General features: G+C 46.5%; 1 protein-coding gene and 1 long non-coding RNA gene across 2 annotated transcripts in view; one reads left to right on the top strand and one right to left on the bottom strand.

Moving 5' to 3' along the window:
- LOC138292589 (uncharacterized) overlaps positions 1 to 18596 on the bottom strand; it is a 204146-nt gene that overhangs the window by 27911 nt on the left and 157639 nt on the right. The gene's annotated exons all lie outside the window — the stretch shown is intronic.
- CACNA1I (calcium voltage-gated channel subunit alpha1 I) overlaps positions 7948 to 18596 on the top strand; it is an 842691-nt gene continuing 832042 nt past the window's right edge. Inside the window, exon 1 of the mRNA XM_069231287.1 lies at positions 7948 to 9402. The gene's annotated coding sequence lies outside the window, so the exon portion shown is untranslated. The remainder of the gene's footprint in view (positions 9403 to 18596) is intronic.

Here is an 18596-nt window from a genome sequence, read left to right as displayed (position 1 = left end):
ATTTTGCTTATAGAACACACAGTCTCATATTTTTAATGACATTTCCAGATGTCATCTCTCGCTAAGCCTAATTTGATCGGAACTGTGAATAACCCCCGATGGTGTTCCGAGATGTACCTCTCGGCGAGCTATGGAAATACCAGAGCTGTCTGTGTGCTGCATAGGCTTGGGTGTGATTTGCGTAATTCAATCTAGTGTAATCATGCAGAAATACCTGAGAATTCCACAAGATTACACGTAATTACGCAGGAGGAGCAGTTTGTATTTAGTGCTGTTACTTAGCGTGCGAATTCCTTCTGGAGCCCACAGTGGCCAAGAATACCTTATGTGCTAAGAAATAACACTAAATGCAACAGAACACGAATAGCTTGTGCTTGATAAGCATACTTGTGGGGAAGGATTTTCGCCCAACTTTCTCCTGACATTTACCACTATTTTGTTAGCACAAAATGTCCCACATGTCCAAAATGGGCACAAGAATCCATTTTTACGCTAAGAAATATCGCTAAATGGATTAGAACATGAATAGCCAGTGCGTGGGACCAATCGTGCTTGTTAAATGTGCTCTTGCAGTAGTATATTCCCCCCTAAATTACTCATAGTAACGCGAGCAGGAGTAATTGCACAATTATCAGTAATTCCACGTCAAAGACCGCTGTAGAATTACTGAAGTTACTCTGGTTACTCTGGCATGATTGAAATTCCGCCCAGGCCTAGCGCTGAAAAAAACGATGCACAGCTTTTACTTTTAAATGTGCATACTAGTTGATGTATTAATCCACTGAGCTCTCGTACTGCGATCCAAAGTTGTGGCCTGAAGGCTGCAGACAGATCTCTGCGGTGGGGGTAGAAACTCCCTTGCCTAACCTGCTGCGGTTGGCACTTGTACCTTGCAATTTACTCACAGTTCTCTGCAACAGGACCATTAACCTCTGAGCTATCTTATTGTTATTGGATCATGTGACCTGCTAGCTGCACACAGACCTCAGTGGTAGGCACATTAACCCACTGAGCTATTGTACTCACACTCGAACGTGTAACCTTTAGATATCATGTCAATCTCTGCAACAGAGTCATTATCCCACTGAGTTGCTTTAATTCATCCTCTGTCTCTTGCCCCCTCCTTACAGTCATCCTCACTGAGGCCCCTCTGCCTTCCCTCTGTTGTGTGCTCCCTCCACCTTCGCCTACCTCTGTAATATCATTCACCCCAAAAGAAATCGAATTGTATATATTTCTCCATCCATTGTTCCCCAAAGGGGGTTTTGCCTGAACTGCGAGGCGTTTGAAATGGGATAATTCCGTGATTTATCATCCAGAGATATTATTAAAATGGATCTCTCGGGACAGAGGAGAAAATGAAGAAATGAGAAGCAGGAGAAGGCGAAGGAGGGTGTGGAAGGAAAAGAAGAAGAGATAGAGGAGGAGGAGGGAAAACGAGAGGGAAAAGAAGAAGATAAGAAGGGGCGGGAAAGAAGGGATGGAACAGGAAGAGAAGAAGAAGAAGCGAGAGGTTTGAGAAATGAGAAATGAGAGGGGAAATGAGAAACGGAGTTGAGAAAATAATGGGAGGTGAAGGAAGGTTGAAAGCACAAGAAAACTGCGAGATAGGACGGAGGGAGAAGTAGATTAAAGTGGAAGGAAGGAATGGAGAAAGTGGTAAAGGAGAAACATATATGGGAGACCGTGGAGAGACTAAAAAGATAGAGAAGGGGATAATGAAGAGGTGAAAGGAGGTCGGAACAGAGGATGGGAGGGAAAATGATGACGTGTTGAGAAACGGGAGAGTGGTAATGAAAGAAAAGAGTAGAAGGAAGACGGGGAAGGTGGGGAAAAACAAAATAAAGGGGTCAGGACGGGAAGAAAGAATGTGGAACGGAGAGTAAAGAGGAGGAGGGGAGTTAGATAAGGTTGGGAAGAAGGGCAGAAAGAGAATCTTTTTTTCAGATTACATGGGACGAACTCCGCCTCAGCCCTGCCACGCTTCCTGTAAATCACCTCGTTTCTCAGGGCGGCTATGTTTATTGTCCGCAGCGGATGGGGATTAGGGACCCCCGAAGAGATGAACGCATCATCCACGTCTTTTCCTTGAATGCGAAGAAAATGACATTTTTTAGGTCAAGAAATGAGTGTGGCGCGCTCGGCTGGGCACTAGAGGGCGCCCCTGTCTCATTGCCCGGGCTCTAGGCAGGCAGTCAGAAAGTTATGCAAGTCGGGCAAGGCATGTACGCTATTTCCTTGGACGCGGAGGGAAAGGAAGCGTAGAGGCTCAACAGAGGCCCATGGTCTTCCGAAGAGTAGTTAGCAATATTGCCCCCCGGGGATATTCCCATTGTGGGAGAGGGGGTAACGCTAGGCCCGAGGTCTCCCTCAGCAGGTCCGTGTGTATCTCCCGGTGGGAGGTAGGAGTAGGCAGAGCACGATGGGTCTCCCTCAGTGGTGCGCAGATTTCAACAAACGTATCAAAAATTACAAAAAGTGCCACCCTTGCTGTTACACAGTGGCAGAGCCTTCACATCTGTTAAATCATCACATTTTAGTGGCTGGTTGCTCTATTCAGGTATTAAGCTAGTACCAAAGAAGTGATCAAATGACAAACCGTGAACTAATACGGCCTTAGAATGTGCCGCATTATACAGCGTAATTTACTGCTTCCCAGTGCGGAAATTGATCAATGCTGCTGCATAAATTGGTCCCCCATAGCCTCATAACTCCGGGAACCCTGCACAGATCACCTCCGAGTAGTGGCATAGCGAAACGTAAGCCCCTCCCCTGCAAAGTACCTGTAAGGACCTCCCTCCCCCTGGACCCAGTCTGGGCCCTGCCACCCGGGCACAGTGTACTATGCTGAGCTCGCGCCCCGCCCCACTACCCATCCCCCGCGCGGGCTGCGGGGACCTTTGTTACGCCACTGTTCTGAGGACGGATAAGGCAGAGCACTGGGGGTCTTCGAGAGATGAGTCAGTATATTAGGCAAACAGGCCCTGTGTAGGGAAAGGGAAAGAGAGAAGTCGAAATAGCTCTGGCGGCAGAACGAGGAGCCTGTAAGGGATGGAAAGGACACAACTGATATGCAGACTTCGCAACACGCCAGTCTAGCACAACTGTGACCCTTTGTGTGCAAACAAACATAGGGTCAGCATTTGTGACCAGTCATAGCCAAGAGAAAGGGGTTGCACAGCTAGGAATAGGCATGGTCTCTCTAGGGAGAGATTTATGTACAAGGACTACATGGGAGAAGAAATCTATGCTGCTGGGCTTTTTCCTTTGGAGATTTCCACAATTTATACCGAATGATGGACACAAACATGGGGGTGAATTAACCTTGTGTTGATGTTTGTGGCTTATCAATGGATACACTGAGAAAATTGAGACTGTTGTGTTTTAGACCACATTGCCAGGATAGTGCCTCTCCAGCTTCAACCCGCTGGATACGTGGTTCAGATCTTATTTTCTAATGTCCCTTTCATGCAGCCATTGGCTTGTGGATGGTACCTTGTTTAGCCAGTTATTGGAGGACAGTTGGGGGGATTTGAGTGAGTTTGTAGAAATGATATGGGTCTTTTTAAATACGAAACACTTAACAAAAAAAGGCTACCTCTCAAGGACATCCACACACAGGGACAAATAAGGATGTGAAAGAAAGATTGCAGTTTTTAGATCTGGGTTTTGAAAGGACAGCTGTCAACCAGCCCTGTTGCAAACAATACATATTGAGGGGCTTTGAGTCTGTCCCTTTCAACCACTGGCTTTCTTTGACCTATTAGATTCACCCATGTGATTGAGACTGTGTCAATTATATATTAGCTCAGCACTGCAGAGTAATAATCTCTTAGCTAATGCCATTGGTTCTTTGGGTGTATACCTCTATAGTAATTTGAGTGCTTCAATTGGCCTACGTCATGGAGTACCTTACAACTTTAGCCCTCTGCCCGCTCCTGCTGGCTCCATCTTGCATGCCTCATTCCAATTTGCTAGCCCTGCGTGTGTTACCACATTAACCCAGGCCTGTTGGCTTTGCTAGTGCTTGATAACACTGGCTCAAATGCATGACAAACTGTGTACTTCTGAGCAAATGTGTGTGCTCCCTGCTCAGCTGCATCCCATGTCTTCCTCACTTGCTCTACAGAGAGAAGAACTCCTCTGGGGTGGGAAGAAGAGTTCTCAGCTGGGGGGTTTTGCGAGCCACTCAACACAAATGCCCATTAGAATAAGCACCTTATTTAGTATTGATGCATCAGTATCCCCAAAGCCCTATTTCTCAGGACCAGACACAGTTTTAGAAGAAGCGACGTGTACTGCCCCTCCAGGCACTGTGGTCATTCATCACATGCGTGTGTTCCCCGATGAAATGCCAGAATCAAAGCAAATTTATAATATCAGAAAATGAAACCTGCTGCATGAACTCTGTGTGGAACACGTAGATTACACGTTAAAGTCCTGGAAAGATAGTTCAGTGGGTCAATGTGCCTATTTCGTATGCCTCCTAGAGCTCAGATTCGTATCCCAACGAAACAGTTGCAAATATTAATGCATTTGCTGGAGAGATGTTTGTATTTCCTGTCAGTTACATGTTTGAAACCTAAGTGAGGATAGTTTACGGGGTAATGCACCCTCTGCAACAGTCACTGTGTAACCTACAAGCTACTGGTGTGAATTTCTGAAATGTAGCTCAGTGTGTTAATGCATTCGCTGCAGAAACGTGTTTGTGTGTTTTTGTACACTGCAGTACACACACTTAAATCTTGTGTTTTCTTGCGAACTGAGAACAAGTCGCAGGGTTGACCCTCTGCAAATTAATCAAGTGAGTTAAGGTACCTGTCATAGAGATCTATGTTCAACTCACAGGTTGCCCTTTCCCGTCCTGGTGAGAGAGCTTAGTAGGTGCAGGATTGGACAAACCTATTATTATTCTAAATCAAATTCTCGAATATCGGGGCTGGATTTGTAAGAAGAGCGTCTGGCTTGCTTCAGGATTGATGTTGTGCGATATAATAATTAGAAGCTGCAATAAAATAAAACTAGGCCTAGGCATCTGGATCCAAGAATTGGTAGACGACAGGGATTGAGGGTATCCATTTCCATAAAGGAAAATTGGAATTTTGATCATATCTCGGGACGTTCATAGATGTCTATGAAGTCAAATAAAGGAAACATTCTTCCTATCTTTTTTTAAACTTATTGTTTGGCAGGAAGACTTGCTGTGCATTGAAACTGTATATCTGATTTTTGATTATTATTAATTGTTATTTTATTCTTATTACATAGCCTACTACCATAATGTACCATTATTTTCTGCAGTATTTGTTCTTGACATCTATATATGTGTGAAATATTTGTAGCCAGACCTTTTGGGGCTATTCGGTTCTTAGAACAAATTTCCGTGGCCGTCTCTTGCTATAAACCAGGCTCGCCAGATGATCCCTGTCGTCCTGCAATCCTTCGGATGGTGGGTGAAGCAGTTGCACCTTTTTTTTGCTGTGGCTTTTCAACAACTCAGTTTCCTTGGTAGTGTACTGAGTAGCTGGAAAAGGGCTCAACTGATTCCTCTGCTTAAAAAACTTACTGCAGACCTGAAGGTCTTTGTGATTTTTTTCTCGATTTCTCTACTACCTGCAGCATCCAAAGTTTTGGCAAAACTTCTTTTTAATACTCAGTTGACTAACTATTTGTGTTTTCAGGTGTTCACCATGGCCACAACACAGAGACCGCTCTCCTTGAGATATTAGATGCCATTAAATTCACGCCAGGCAAAGGAAACAGTGCGATCCTTATCCTTTTGGATTTGTCCATGGTGCTTGACACGGTTTCTCATGAAACCCTTCTGCAGTGTCACTCAGAGACTAGGATCCGTGATCAGGCCTGGAGATGATTAAAATCATTTCTGGAAGAGAGAGAGCAACAAGTTTGAATGACCCCTTTCAATTCTTCACAAGGAAGTTGAGGTTTGATTTTCCCCAGGTCAGGCCCACACTATTCAACATTTACTCAGCCCCATTGGCAAAGCTTATTGAATCATTTGGCCTAAAGACCATCTCTCATGCCCAGGATATGCTGCTTCTCCTCACAGTTGATACTGATTCTCCTTTTCCTGGGAAAAGTCTGAAAGTAGGCCCTACCGCTACTTTCCATGGGCTGAAGGTTAACCATTTGCATTGCAATGTGGATAAAACCGAGATCCTCCTGTTTGGCCATATAAAGGATGGCTGGCTTTTTGATTGCTGGTCCTCAAATGTACTCCCACTTTTGAAGCCTACCTCTTCAGTAAGGAATTTAGGGGTAAAAAATGACAAAAAAAACGTTTTTCCTTTTATCAATTCTGTTGCAGCTTCTTGATTCCCACTTCTGAGATCATTACGCAAATTCCTGGATTTTCTGCAGATGTCTACATGCAAGTCTGTGTTGCATGTGCTAATTAGACTGAGACTGGATTTTGCTAATGGACTTTATCTCGGCCTCCCAGATAGGTTAAATAAAAGCTCACGGTTGTGCAAAATGCAGCAGCCTGTTTAAGCTTGGGAATCTCCCGAAGAGATCATATTTTTCATCATCTGGGAAATTTGTATTTGTTTCCACTGAAGAAGAGAATTCTCCTGCAAGCCCTTGTGATCACCTGCTGAAGTTTCACCATCCAGGCCCAAAATTTGTCATCTCACGATTCCAAAAAACGAATCTTTTTGCATCTTAAGTAGGTGTCATTTTCACTTTCCTTAGCTCTCCTAACCCTAGCACCAGGGAACTCCCTGGAGTAGCCATGTGCTTCATAATTATTTTCATTCATTCATTGTAAATAATGTATGTATGTTTAAAGGACTGGGTATGACTACATGAAATGTACAAAATAAAACAAAAAGCAATACATACTGAGGCACAAAAATAAAAATATATGTATTCAAATTGTTATTTGTATTCTCTTTTAAACCTAATTATTTTCACTGGAGCTATAGGAAACAATCAGTGTAAAATGGATGCAAGCCTCGTGGTTGTTGAAACTGTCATAGGTTTTCAGAGGATACTTAATGAGAGCTTTGCTTCAGTCAAAACAACAGTTGGCGCATAAAGCACAGTACACACAACAGTTTCCCCCAAATGAATCAAGGCATTCACTGGTTCAGGTGAGCTGAGCCCTAATCCGAATGATCTTGACTTGCCCTCTGCGATTTGGCCTGCAAAATACAGACAAGACTTGCCACGGAAGAGCCAAAGCTGGGTTAGCAGCTGAGATGGTTGATGCACGCGCTGCAGCGACCTAAACGCGAGGCACCGACAGCGGCCGACTCCCAGAGACATGCTTCCGAGGTCGACAGCAGAGCACCCATCTGTTACCGGTTTCTAGGCTCTAAATGCAGAGAGGTCACGGGGCCACCTCGGTGAGTGAAGGCTCTTGCTACAGAGCTGGGCGAAAGGCTGTGTGTCTGACATCATATTGTGCCGAAATGGACTTTTGATAAAACTATTTACTGCCCGTTGAGGGTTTGTCTGGTGCTCTATATAGAGGTATAAACACATATGTTCTTACGTCATTGTTATTATGAGGACGCAGAAGGGAAATTACAACACGCGCACAGTTATTGCCAGGTCTCTGTCCGTGTGTCGATATATCAGAGATATTCGCGTGGAGCAGGAACCCGGGGGACCCCGTTCCCACACGCAGTCCGTTATTAATAGTGTAAGACACTAAGGGGGCACTGCGGGGCCCCCTCCCGGGACCGATCGTCAAGCTGTCGCCCCGCCGGGGATGCGCTCTATTCCGGTGTAGGGAGTGCAGGGCTCCCCTGAAGACATTTGGTGTCACTGTGAGGATGCGTTTATCTTCTCTGCCTCGCTCGCCCCCCCTCCCTCCCTCCATGCTTAATTCACTCGCTGCTGTTCAGGCAGAGAGCGGAAAAAAATCCCTTTTGCGCTGGAACATGCCTGCAGACGCCAACACGGCCATGGTTCCGCCATCAGAGCCCTGCCACCAAACGAGGGAATGATTTTTTGGGGGAACAGGTGACACCTGTGGGGTGCCGAGCAAGTGGATTCTTTTCGGCTCACATCGGGGGGAGCGGTGGCGAGACGGAAGTTTGAGGGCTGTTGGTCAGTGAATCCTGGAAGAGGGCCAGGGGGAAGCGCTCTCTAACTCCTCTGTTCACATTTGAGAGCACATTTCCCCCCCACCGGAGGCACAGATCTTCCAAGTCTTCTAACACGTGTGTAGGGTGGGATTCCTCATCCTCGCCCCTCTCCAGGAAAGATCAACAGGGCAGAAGTTTATTCCCCACACCCTCGGGCAGATCCTCAGCATCTTTCTAAGCACCTGAACGTAGAAAAGTTATATACCTCCTGTATCCCTCTTCCACTTCCTAGGAACGCCACCCAACTCTTCTGGTACCCCAACAAGATGTCTACATCCCCGCCTTCGGGGTAGATCTTCTGACGCAACGACACGATGAAACGTCCATCTCTGTCCCACCTGCAGCCCGCACCCTCCAAGCCTCCACTGGCAAGGCCGGTTTTTAATACCACCCTCACCCACACTTTTGAGGCACGTCTTCCGGCACACCTGGGAACCAGAACTTCGAACCCCACCTCTTATAAGGTTGTTTTTTTTGTTTTACCAAAATCCACTTAAAACTTCCGCCAAACCTGTGAGTCTGGACTTTCATTTGCCCCTCTATCAACCCCACCGCCCCTATTCCCGGGGAGATCCATCCGCAAGGCATAACCCTGCCACCTCTGGACAGATTTTTTTTACTATGTCCACCCACAACGGAAGAACCTTCAACTCGCCCAACACACACGCCAGGCAGTATGTAACCCCCGCCTTCACGTAGACAAGATGGAGTTTTCTTGTCTCCGCCACCTGTAAGGAAGACCTCTTGATCCTTCTGGGACTCGCACGCTTTGGAATTGGTGCCTTCTCCACCTGCAAGGCAGGTTTTCTGCCCTTTCCAGCTGTAAGGGAGATTCTCCGACTTTTCGTGCACATCGCAAGGCAAAAGTGAGCTCTTGCACGATCGTGGTCGAATTTCCTTTTCCCCCACATACAGGAGGAATTCTCCGCGACTCTTTCAGAGCTCCCGTGAGGTGGATTTTCTGGCTCCCCCATCTCCAAGGACCGACTCCTGTACTCCCCCCGACTCCACCCAGGATGTTTCAGGAGGGGGGAAGGGAACCGCGGTCCAGAGGGGACGGAGTTACGACTGAGCCCCTCGATTTCGCGCTGCCGCATCGGCCGACTCTTCAGTCGCTGTTTTCGAAATGAATTTTCGGGAGGGAGCTGGGCATTTTCGATTTTGGTTCTGGTCAGGAAAAGCAACAGTTTTGGCCAGGAATAGCTGCTGCTTGGCGCACTTCACCCTGCAGCCCGGGATGGATTGCCCCCTGGAGAGACGGCGCTGACTTCCCGTCCATGCTCAGGTAGGTGGCATGGGGGGGGGGGGTGAGGGGGAGGTGGGGTTGGGTGGGCAAGGTGTATCTTTTACGTACCCTGTATCCCTTTGCGGTATTTTGATATCTGAATTCGCATCGCGATATGTATCGCTAAAAGGCACCGTGACACTTGGCGCTTGATACAGTTTTTTCTCGCGCGCCACCTCCTTCACCCACAACCGGCTCGTTTCCTCCTTTCCAAGCACCGCTCCGACCCCCTCTACCCCTCAGGACAGGTGCTGTGCTCCCACACTTACCCCTCTCCATCCCTCATTGTATCCCTCCCTCCCTCTACCTCCGTACCCCCAGCAGCCCCTGCACCCTCGTGTTGCCCCTTCTCTCCCCTGCAGCCGATGACCACTAACACCTCCGTGCCTGAACCTCTCTCCGCAATCAGTCCGGCTTTCTTGCCCCCTTACCCCCCTCGCTTTCTCCTCTCAACATCCGCACTCGTCCCTCTCTCTTCCCAGCAGTTCCTGCCCCTTCACTTTGTCTCTGCTCTACCTCTCCATAGCAGTCCTTGCCCCCCGCCCCCAATCTCACACGCCACCCTCACTTGTTCCTGCCGTCTGTCCCCTCAGCGCCCCTTCCACCCCTCCCTCTCTCACACTCTCGCCCCGCAGCCCCCGGGTCTCCAGCTTCTCCCGCCGGCTCTCTCGCGCAAGCGGTTCTGCTCCCTCCAGCCCTCAGGGGTTCGCGGTCTCCGTCCTGTCCCCGTCTCCTCTCCTCCACACTTTCCGGTCTCCCCTCCTTGCTCTCTCGCCCAAGCAGTTCCTACTCTCCCCTTTGCCACGGCGACCCTTTCCCTCCTCTTACCTGCAGCCTTACAGCCCCCCTTATCTTCACAACTTTCTCTCGCCTCTCACTCTTCCTGTCCCCCCATCGCACTGAGGAGTCTGCCCTCCCTGCCATCTATACTCTATCACCTAAACAGACCCCACTTTCCATCCTCCTCCCAGCTCGCTGGCATCCCTCTCTCTTTCCACCATCAGCTCCAGTCCCTCCACTCCCCACACCGCCCCCTCTCGCGCCTTAGCTGCTCCTGCTCTCCCTCCCCTCCACTCCTTTCCATGTCTTCCCAGGTGTTCGGACTCCTCTTTCTCGCCATTGGCTCTTCCTACCCCCACACCCTGGCGCAGTGTTCATCCACACCCTTCTCCCCCCGATCTGTTCCCGCTGCCTCTTGTCTCTGCCCCTCTCTCTCGCCCAGACCTCTTCCCTGCTGTGACTCTGTAGCTCCCGTCTGGGCTCCTGCTCAAGGGCGAAGCTCTCAATAGCGCAACAGGTGCAGTGGCACCTGCGCCCGGGGGCATGCGGGGCCGACTGGAGTCCAACTGTACTACCAGAGCAGGGATGGGAGCCCATCTGGCGTGTTTGCACTGGGCCCACGGCACCCCCCATTCCCGCGCCTGTACCTTGTCACCAGGCTTCCACCCTGCGGCCTGCCTGCCCGTGCTTTGCTTAGTTTTGTCCTGGTTTTGCACCCACTATTGTCTGACTTAAAAGCGGGCCCGAGGACTTACCGCCTACCTTGTGAATCACGGTCTTATGCCGGTGCCCAGCCTCTCCCCGACCCTCCCCCAACTCCAACGGCGTAAATTGCCCTATACGATTGGGTGTGAACTTCACATCCCCAATAATCACGGTGGGATATATATATATTTAAAAAAGAACATACAGTCTATCAGAAGCAGGACATGAGGGGGGCTCAAGGGGCAGCGGAGACAGGAGGGCAGACTGTTAGGGGTAATTAGAACACAATCTTTTTCAAACTAATCAACATTTTTGGCCAATCTTAGCCACTTGTTCCACAGTCGCACTTCAGCCGTCGCATATGCATGACTTCTGATGCCCCCTGCCCCCTCCTGTGTTTATACCCCCTGAGTCGTTGGAATGCCCCTCTCCCCCCGCACTTATACCACTTGGTAGAATCCAGATGCCATTCTCGTGCCTCCTCGCTCCTCTCTGTTTCTGTACCCCCAAGGTATTTAAATATCGCTCTCATATATGCCTTCTGCCCCTCAGACGTGTTTATACCAATTGAAAGTGGTCAAATGCCTCTATTTCACCCCTCCTGTAGAGCCTTAACTCCCTCCCCTCCCCCCAAGGTATTCTGAAGTCTCTTTTACGGTGTCTTACCCCTCCCCCTGCCAATTTTACACACAGTGATGTATTTAAATGCTCCCTTCATATAGCACCTCTCCACATAGTGCTGCAATTATACTACTTGTGAGTATTCAGATGATTCCCTCACTGTTCTTCAATCCTCAATCAGGCCTATTTATACCCCAGTGCTAATTAAATGCCTCTGTCTCAGATTCTCCAGCCAATGCTGTATTTATATCCCTGAAGCAGACAAGTGTCTTGTTCTCCCTCCTCTGCTGTTTTTATACCACTGAGGAATTTAAATGTCTCTCTCAAAGCTCATCTTTTCCTCCTGGGTTGAATTTGTACCTCTGGGATGCGCAGAAGTCTCTCTCATGGCGCCTACCCGCTTCTCTGCTGTATTTATACCACTGCGGTATCATGATGTCTCCCTGGAAGTGTCCCTCTTTGTCCTCCGCAGTATTTTTTCCACTGGGATGTATTAAAATGTCTCTCTCCTACCTCCTTCCTCTGCAGTATTTCTATTGCTGGGGTATTCAAAAGTCTGTTCGATAGTTCCTCCCTCTTCTGGTGTTTTTTTTTACCCTTTAGGTAAGTAAATGTCTCTCTCAAAGCTCCTCTTTGTCTTTTCTGCTGAATTTATACCCCTGAGGAATTCAAATCTCTCTCCTATAACCCCCTTGCCACCTCCTCTACTGACTTTATGCTTCTGAAGGATTCAAACGTTTCTCTTAGAACTCCCCTCTTCCTCCTTTTCAGTATGTATTACCCCTAGAATATTAAAAGTCTCTCTTGTAGCTCCTCTCTCAATATTGTACAGCTTTTATGCTCCAAAGGCATTTAAATCCCCCCTCATAGCCCTTTTTTTCATACTGTGCTGAATTTACAATTCTGGGGATTCAAATATCTTTCTCATAGTTCCTTCCTGAATCTCAAGTACTAAATTTATAATCCTAAATTATTCTGAAGCTCATACTCAGAAAAGCTCTTCCCTCTTCTGCCATACATAATCTCTGTAATACTTAAGTGTCTTCCTTAAATCTCCCCTCACGTGTCACTGTGTTCATGCTTGAGGTATTTAATTACCTCCCTTATATGCCCACCTCTTGTATTTATATCTTCGTGGCATTCAAATATTTCTCCTATAGCTTCCCTCACACCTCTCTATTTAAATATCTCTTGCAAATCTCTCCAAACACTTAAGACAACACATATGTACTCCCTCAAATTTATTTCCCTAAGAGTTTTGGTTCAGCTATACATCTTGATAGCTGTGTCTTGAACTCTCTATTGTGATTTTGTCCTTTTGGAGATCTGGCCACATTCTCTAGAAACAATACATAAAAAGTTGCTGTCAGAGACAGACACAACACTCCGGATTTTGCCTCAAAGATGGACACCATGCTCAAGATGTGGACTCAAGAAGTGGACACAGTGCTACAGTTATCGCCTCCTGAAATGGACACAATACTCCAGATGTGGTCTTACTATTCTAGAGCTGACCTTCAGATAAGGCGCGTTTAGACCTGGACTCTACACTCCAGAGATGGCCTCGTGAAATGTACACAATGCTGTAGATGAGGGCACCAGAGCTAGACAGGTTGCTATGGGCGAGGCATCCATAAATGGAGATAAAAGTTCTGGAAAGAACACCTTATATTGGACCCAGTGCTCTAGACCATGCTTTCGTTGCTGGGGCATAAACACTGCTTTTTCTGTTAGTTGCACCTGTCTGTGCACACCAGGATTCTGTAGCTGAACACTTTGCACTTAAAAATACACTAGGTCTATTCTCTGCACCCAAACATTGTCCAGTGTCTTCATACTGCCCCCAACATTCTATTCTACACCTATTTCCTTCTCTTTCTAGAAACTTTGAGGTCACTGGGTAGGATAACTCCAAGATCCCACTCCTCTGTGGCTGTCTCTGCTACCCTGGTCCCCAGTCACTCCACAGTCACTGTGCAGAGGTTCTCAGCCCTGTATATTTATGGATTGGCTATTTTGTTTAATACAACTTACAACTGCTTGCACCACTCATCCAGTTTCTTGCATCCCATTCCATTTCACCCACTCGTTCTCTGCTTTTAAGCCTGCCTCAGAATTTTATGTCTTTGGTCAGGGTCACTGGAGAAGGCCAGCATCCCTGAAACACAGTGGTCCAACTACTAGCGATCTCACACTGTAGACATATGAACCTGGGAGTGAGCGCCAATATCTTTTTAAGCCATACCAATTGTCAGAGCAATGTGGACATCTGGTTCCCACCTGCAAAATCCCTTACTCTATCGTAATTCATTACTAATCAACATAAATGCAGGCCTACCCATGGAGCCTGTCACTGTCAAAAGAAATTACATTTTTCTGCAGGATCCACCATAGTTCTTGAAGCCCAACAGATTCATACAACTTATCTCTTGATTCATTCCCACCTATTGCGATTACCCAATCCTTATTCAGTTATTTCTCTGCAGGTAGGTATATGATCTGTCTCAGTTCCTTCTACAAAATCACAACTGAAAAGAATGGCATTTCCCAATTGCATCCTTCACGTTTCCTGAAATTGACTTGTTACTATCTTTAAATTCTACTTTTTTTCCTCCTTTTCCCTCACCTAATTGGCCACCTTAAATCAATTTCGCTTGGATTCTAAATCTGTTCTCCCAATAGATGGTGGACAATCATTAATGCTTTTGTATGCAACATTTTCCAATAGAGTGATCTTCAAGGTATAAAAAATGATTAGCCTGCACGAAGGTAGAACATAAAGCTTTATTTAATGATGGATTATTTATTTTAAAATCTTTTTTCGTTTCCAAACCTGTTCGTAATTCCTTGACATTTGTTAAACTCCCTTGGGGATATCATTTGATTGTCAGCTGAAGTGATGTAAGACACCTAGACCCTCATTACACGTTGTCCACTGTTGGATACGATAATTATCACAATAGATAAAAACAAACCCCAGGGTTTTCAGGTAGGATCATTACTGCCTATTGCACGTTTTTGATGAATATCATGTACACTTTGGTGATTATGCACCAAAATACACATGTTCCAGTATTTATCAAGCCTTTTCTCCAGAAAATTATCAGAAGGCTTGATCTGCCAGTATTTATCACAAAACTCATAATTTCGATATGGGTGGTAAAGGAGTTGTTACCTCACGTATTGCAGTTTATCGTTCAATTTGTAATGAGGCATGCATGTATAAAGTGGGGCTCAGCTTTTCTTAAGTTGGATGTCACTGTGTTTAAATGTATGCACGTTATTAAACTAAGGGGGGGGAATATATGTTTCTCTTTTTGTTAACACCAAACCTAGAGACCTCAAACAAACATCAAAGACAATTCAGGGAAAACACATTCCCGGTATGCCATTTGTTCTTCCATGTGGAAGAGGGCAATGCACAGATCTCATCTAGGACAGATAGAAATGCATCCACAAGAAAATATTTTTTTTGCAAAGGAGAGAATTTTCGTATAATTTAGGAAGAGAATTTGACCAGAAAGCCTGAGCTGAGATATGCTAAAGATTGCTATAAACCACAGTCAAATTAAGGGTACTAAACAGTTGGGGCCTGATTTATACTTTTTCAGCTCCGCATTTGTGTCATTTTTTGACGCAAAAGTGGCGCAAACTTAAAAAATAGAATTGGATTATGTAAATTTGTGCCGCTTTTGCGTAAAAAAATGACGCAATTGTGGCACTAAAAAAGTATAAATCAGGCCGTTGGTGTGTGACAGAAACATGTATGTTAGCAAAAATGTTTGCAAAAAGAAGATGGCAGATTGTCTAGCAGATAAAGGGATATCAGAATCCATGTGACCTTTCATAATGCAACGTCCACTGTGGTGGGTTTCCCTGCTCTGCTGTATCGGAGTACATAGGGCACTGCCTTATGGAATGCTCTTTCTCTGGCAGGGAGTCTCTACTCTCCATATGCCACTTCCAAGCAGGACATGCCCACTATGGACATTGCATTGTGCTCTCTGAACTCTCATATTCAGATCGTTTGAAAGGTGACTGCACAGAACGTCAACCTGTAAAACGATAAGTTCCACAGAGGCTGTGGTTGATCTTGAGGAAGCCAAGCGTGCTGCTCCAGTCTTCTTGAGAGTTGACTCTACATTGAAGCTAGTTGCTTCCTGCTAAGGGCATTTGTAACCTGCTTCTTCTGCAGCTTATAGCAGTACTGCTGAAAGTCAGGTTGAGTTTGAGGGAGAAGGAAAATGGAAGCTGGGGTGTAGGCATGAATGTTCAGGGAAAGAGAAAAGAGCAGTGTATTGACAGGGTCCTAGCTAGGCACATGAAAACATTTAGACTTATCTGTGGGTGTAGATTAAAGTATGTGCCAGACCCTTCAGGATCCGGTATCCCAGTGTATCAAGAGGGCCTCAGGATTGGTAGGTAAAATTCTGGGGTGTTCGCTCTCTGATCACCAAATCCAATTGATGATGGCCTATACTTTTCTTGAGCACGGGATGCTCAATGGAGGTCCAGGAGAGCTTGATCCATGTCAGATTTTCAGGACATCCACATGAGATAAATTTACATACAATGATTCCTTCTTATAATGCTAGGTTTAGAATGTATCAGAGTTTCTTAATTGCTATAGCACCAAAGTGACAGTGCTAGTTAACCTGCTTACCATGGCCATACGCAGACCATCTCTATAGTTTGTTCCTGGGGTCATAGTGACTTGGGCAAATGATGATTATTGGGTCATGGGTGGCAAAAGTGAAGCAATCCTGAACATACTTGGTTGGTGATCACAAGATATTAGGGCTGTGAAGTCTGGAGATTTTAGAACCTGTTATTAATGGAAGAGGTCTGCTACATTAAAATTCACTGGACTCTATGTTGAGAGGAGCTGACATCTACCACCAGGTACCTGGAGTATGGCAGAGGCTCCCATGTGGAACCAAGAGTGTTACATCACTCTGTCAAGCACTTAGAGTATGACTGAGATCCATCACCTTGTACCAGTAGTATGGCTGAGCCCTGTCACCCGGAAGTCTGGCTGAAACTCACCACCAGGCGTCGTGGTATGGCAAAGACCCACCATAGACACCCGAGTAAGGCTGAAAGCCACCATCCAGCACCAGGAGTATGTCTTGGCATCTGGGAGCAAGACAGACCTACTACCAAGATTCATGACTATGCCTGAGACCAACCACTATGCACCAGGAGTATAGGTGAGACCTGCCACCAGGCTCCAACACTATGGTTTGAGTGACTTACATTTATTGGAAACAGCACTCTCTCATGTCACCAACTTTATTTCCTCTACTCACCACAGTCATCAATTCTCTATCCAAATTTTTCCGGCCTGCCCTGCAGCTTTAACAGTGTAGATCTCCCTGGGTTACACTCTCCTCCTTGCAATCATTTAACCTCAACAGACATCTTCAGTGGCTTTCCTCGTAGCTATCTATCTGCTCTTTCAGAAGGGAATGGGACATCAAGAGATCCCCGCCAGCCATCCTCCCTGTTGAAGTCCTTTAGTGATCAGTTTTGATTACTCTCTGGTTCTCCCTCTCCACCATTTTCGTCTTTTAGTTTCTCCTGCTCTGTCCATGCCAACAACACACACATCGTTTGCTCACTCCCCACCTGCACTCACTACAACCAATCATGCCTCTCTGCCTTCCTCACTGGAATTCAGCATGGGAGACCCTCCTGACCCTCATACTGCACTCTTCCAAAATGGAAGTGCTCAGCTTTCCCTCCTCCTCTGATCACGTTGCCTCACCTATCCACCTCCCTCGTGACAGCCTAACCTTCACCTCCTTAAGCAGATATTTGGCATACTTTACAACTTTTTAATGTGCACAGAGGAATTCATTATCACCACCGCCTTTCTAGTAGGATACCAAGTAAAAAACAATCAAAAGGTATGTCTCTATCTCCCATGCTCCTGTTCCCCACGGCTAAAGCAGTATCAATTCTTTAGTAGTCCCCACATTAAATTACTGCCACAACCTGCTTGTGGGTCTCCTTTAATGTTCCTTCTCCCCAAAGGACAAAGGGGATTATTTACAAGGCACTTGCTCCACCAGTGTGTCACTTTTCCCCACATGGAAAGTGATGCACCGGCGGTACAAGAGGTTTGTAAATAAGCCCCAAAGTGTTTGGCTTCACCGCCGGGACCTCACTGAACTTGCTTTCCTCTCTCGCTGCCAAGCTGGATGGCTCTCTGCTAAACCAGTGCCAACAACAAGCCGTTGCTAAAAGTTGTTTATGGCATTTCCCCAGGTCACCTCGCTGGCACTATGACCTGCTTAACTCTCCAGGAATTTGCTACCTGCCAACTAAGACTTGGTGGTTTGACGGCACATTTTATATATGCTTCAGCATCTCACCTTACATGACATTTTATATATTCTTCAACACCTTAAATTAACCTGGAAAACCATTACATTACATTGACCTGGAAAATGCCATAGGTTTGGCCTCAAGCAGCAGGGACTTCTGGACATACTTTCAACTAAACCCACTTCTGATTCCATGCGTAGACAAGTGGACCAGGGGGGAGTAGCCATTTTGGTACTTTTGGATCTGTCGGCTGCATTCAACACCATCTCTCCCCAGTTGATGGTGCAGCGGCTGCAGCAGGCAGGGGTAAGTGGCGCTGCTCTGGAGTCTTTTGTGAGTGGGAGATCTTTTATAGTTAGCTGTGGGGACTACAGAGCTGCCCCTTTTCAGTTACGTTGTGGTGTTCCTCAAGGGTTGTTCCTCTGTCCAACCCTTTTTAATCTGTCTGTAGCATCTCTGGCGAAACTGGTCCGTTCATACGGTTTCCAGGTTTCTTTGCATGTGGACAATGTGCAGCTCATTGTGTTCACCTGTGAGGACTGGGAAGAGATTGCAGACAGGTTCCACAATTGCATGGGGTAAGTCAATCGATGGATGAGCCAGAATTGGCTGAAAATGAATGGGGGTCAGACTGAGATTCCGGTATTTGGAGCAGATAGGATGATTTGGGGTAATCACTGCTGGCCTGAATCTTGTGGGGCTTTACCAGCCCCCACAGCAGCAGCCAAAAACTTGGGCATCAAGTTTGATAACTCCTT

This window comes from Pleurodeles waltl, chromosome 4_2, assembly GCF_031143425.1.
Source record: "Pleurodeles waltl isolate 20211129_DDA chromosome 4_2, aPleWal1.hap1.20221129, whole genome shotgun sequence".
Lineage (NCBI taxonomy): Eukaryota > Metazoa > Chordata > Amphibia > Caudata > Salamandridae > Pleurodeles > Pleurodeles waltl.
The sequence above is the reverse complement of the archived record's forward strand: the minus strand, read 5'-3'. Positions and strand labels throughout refer to the sequence as shown.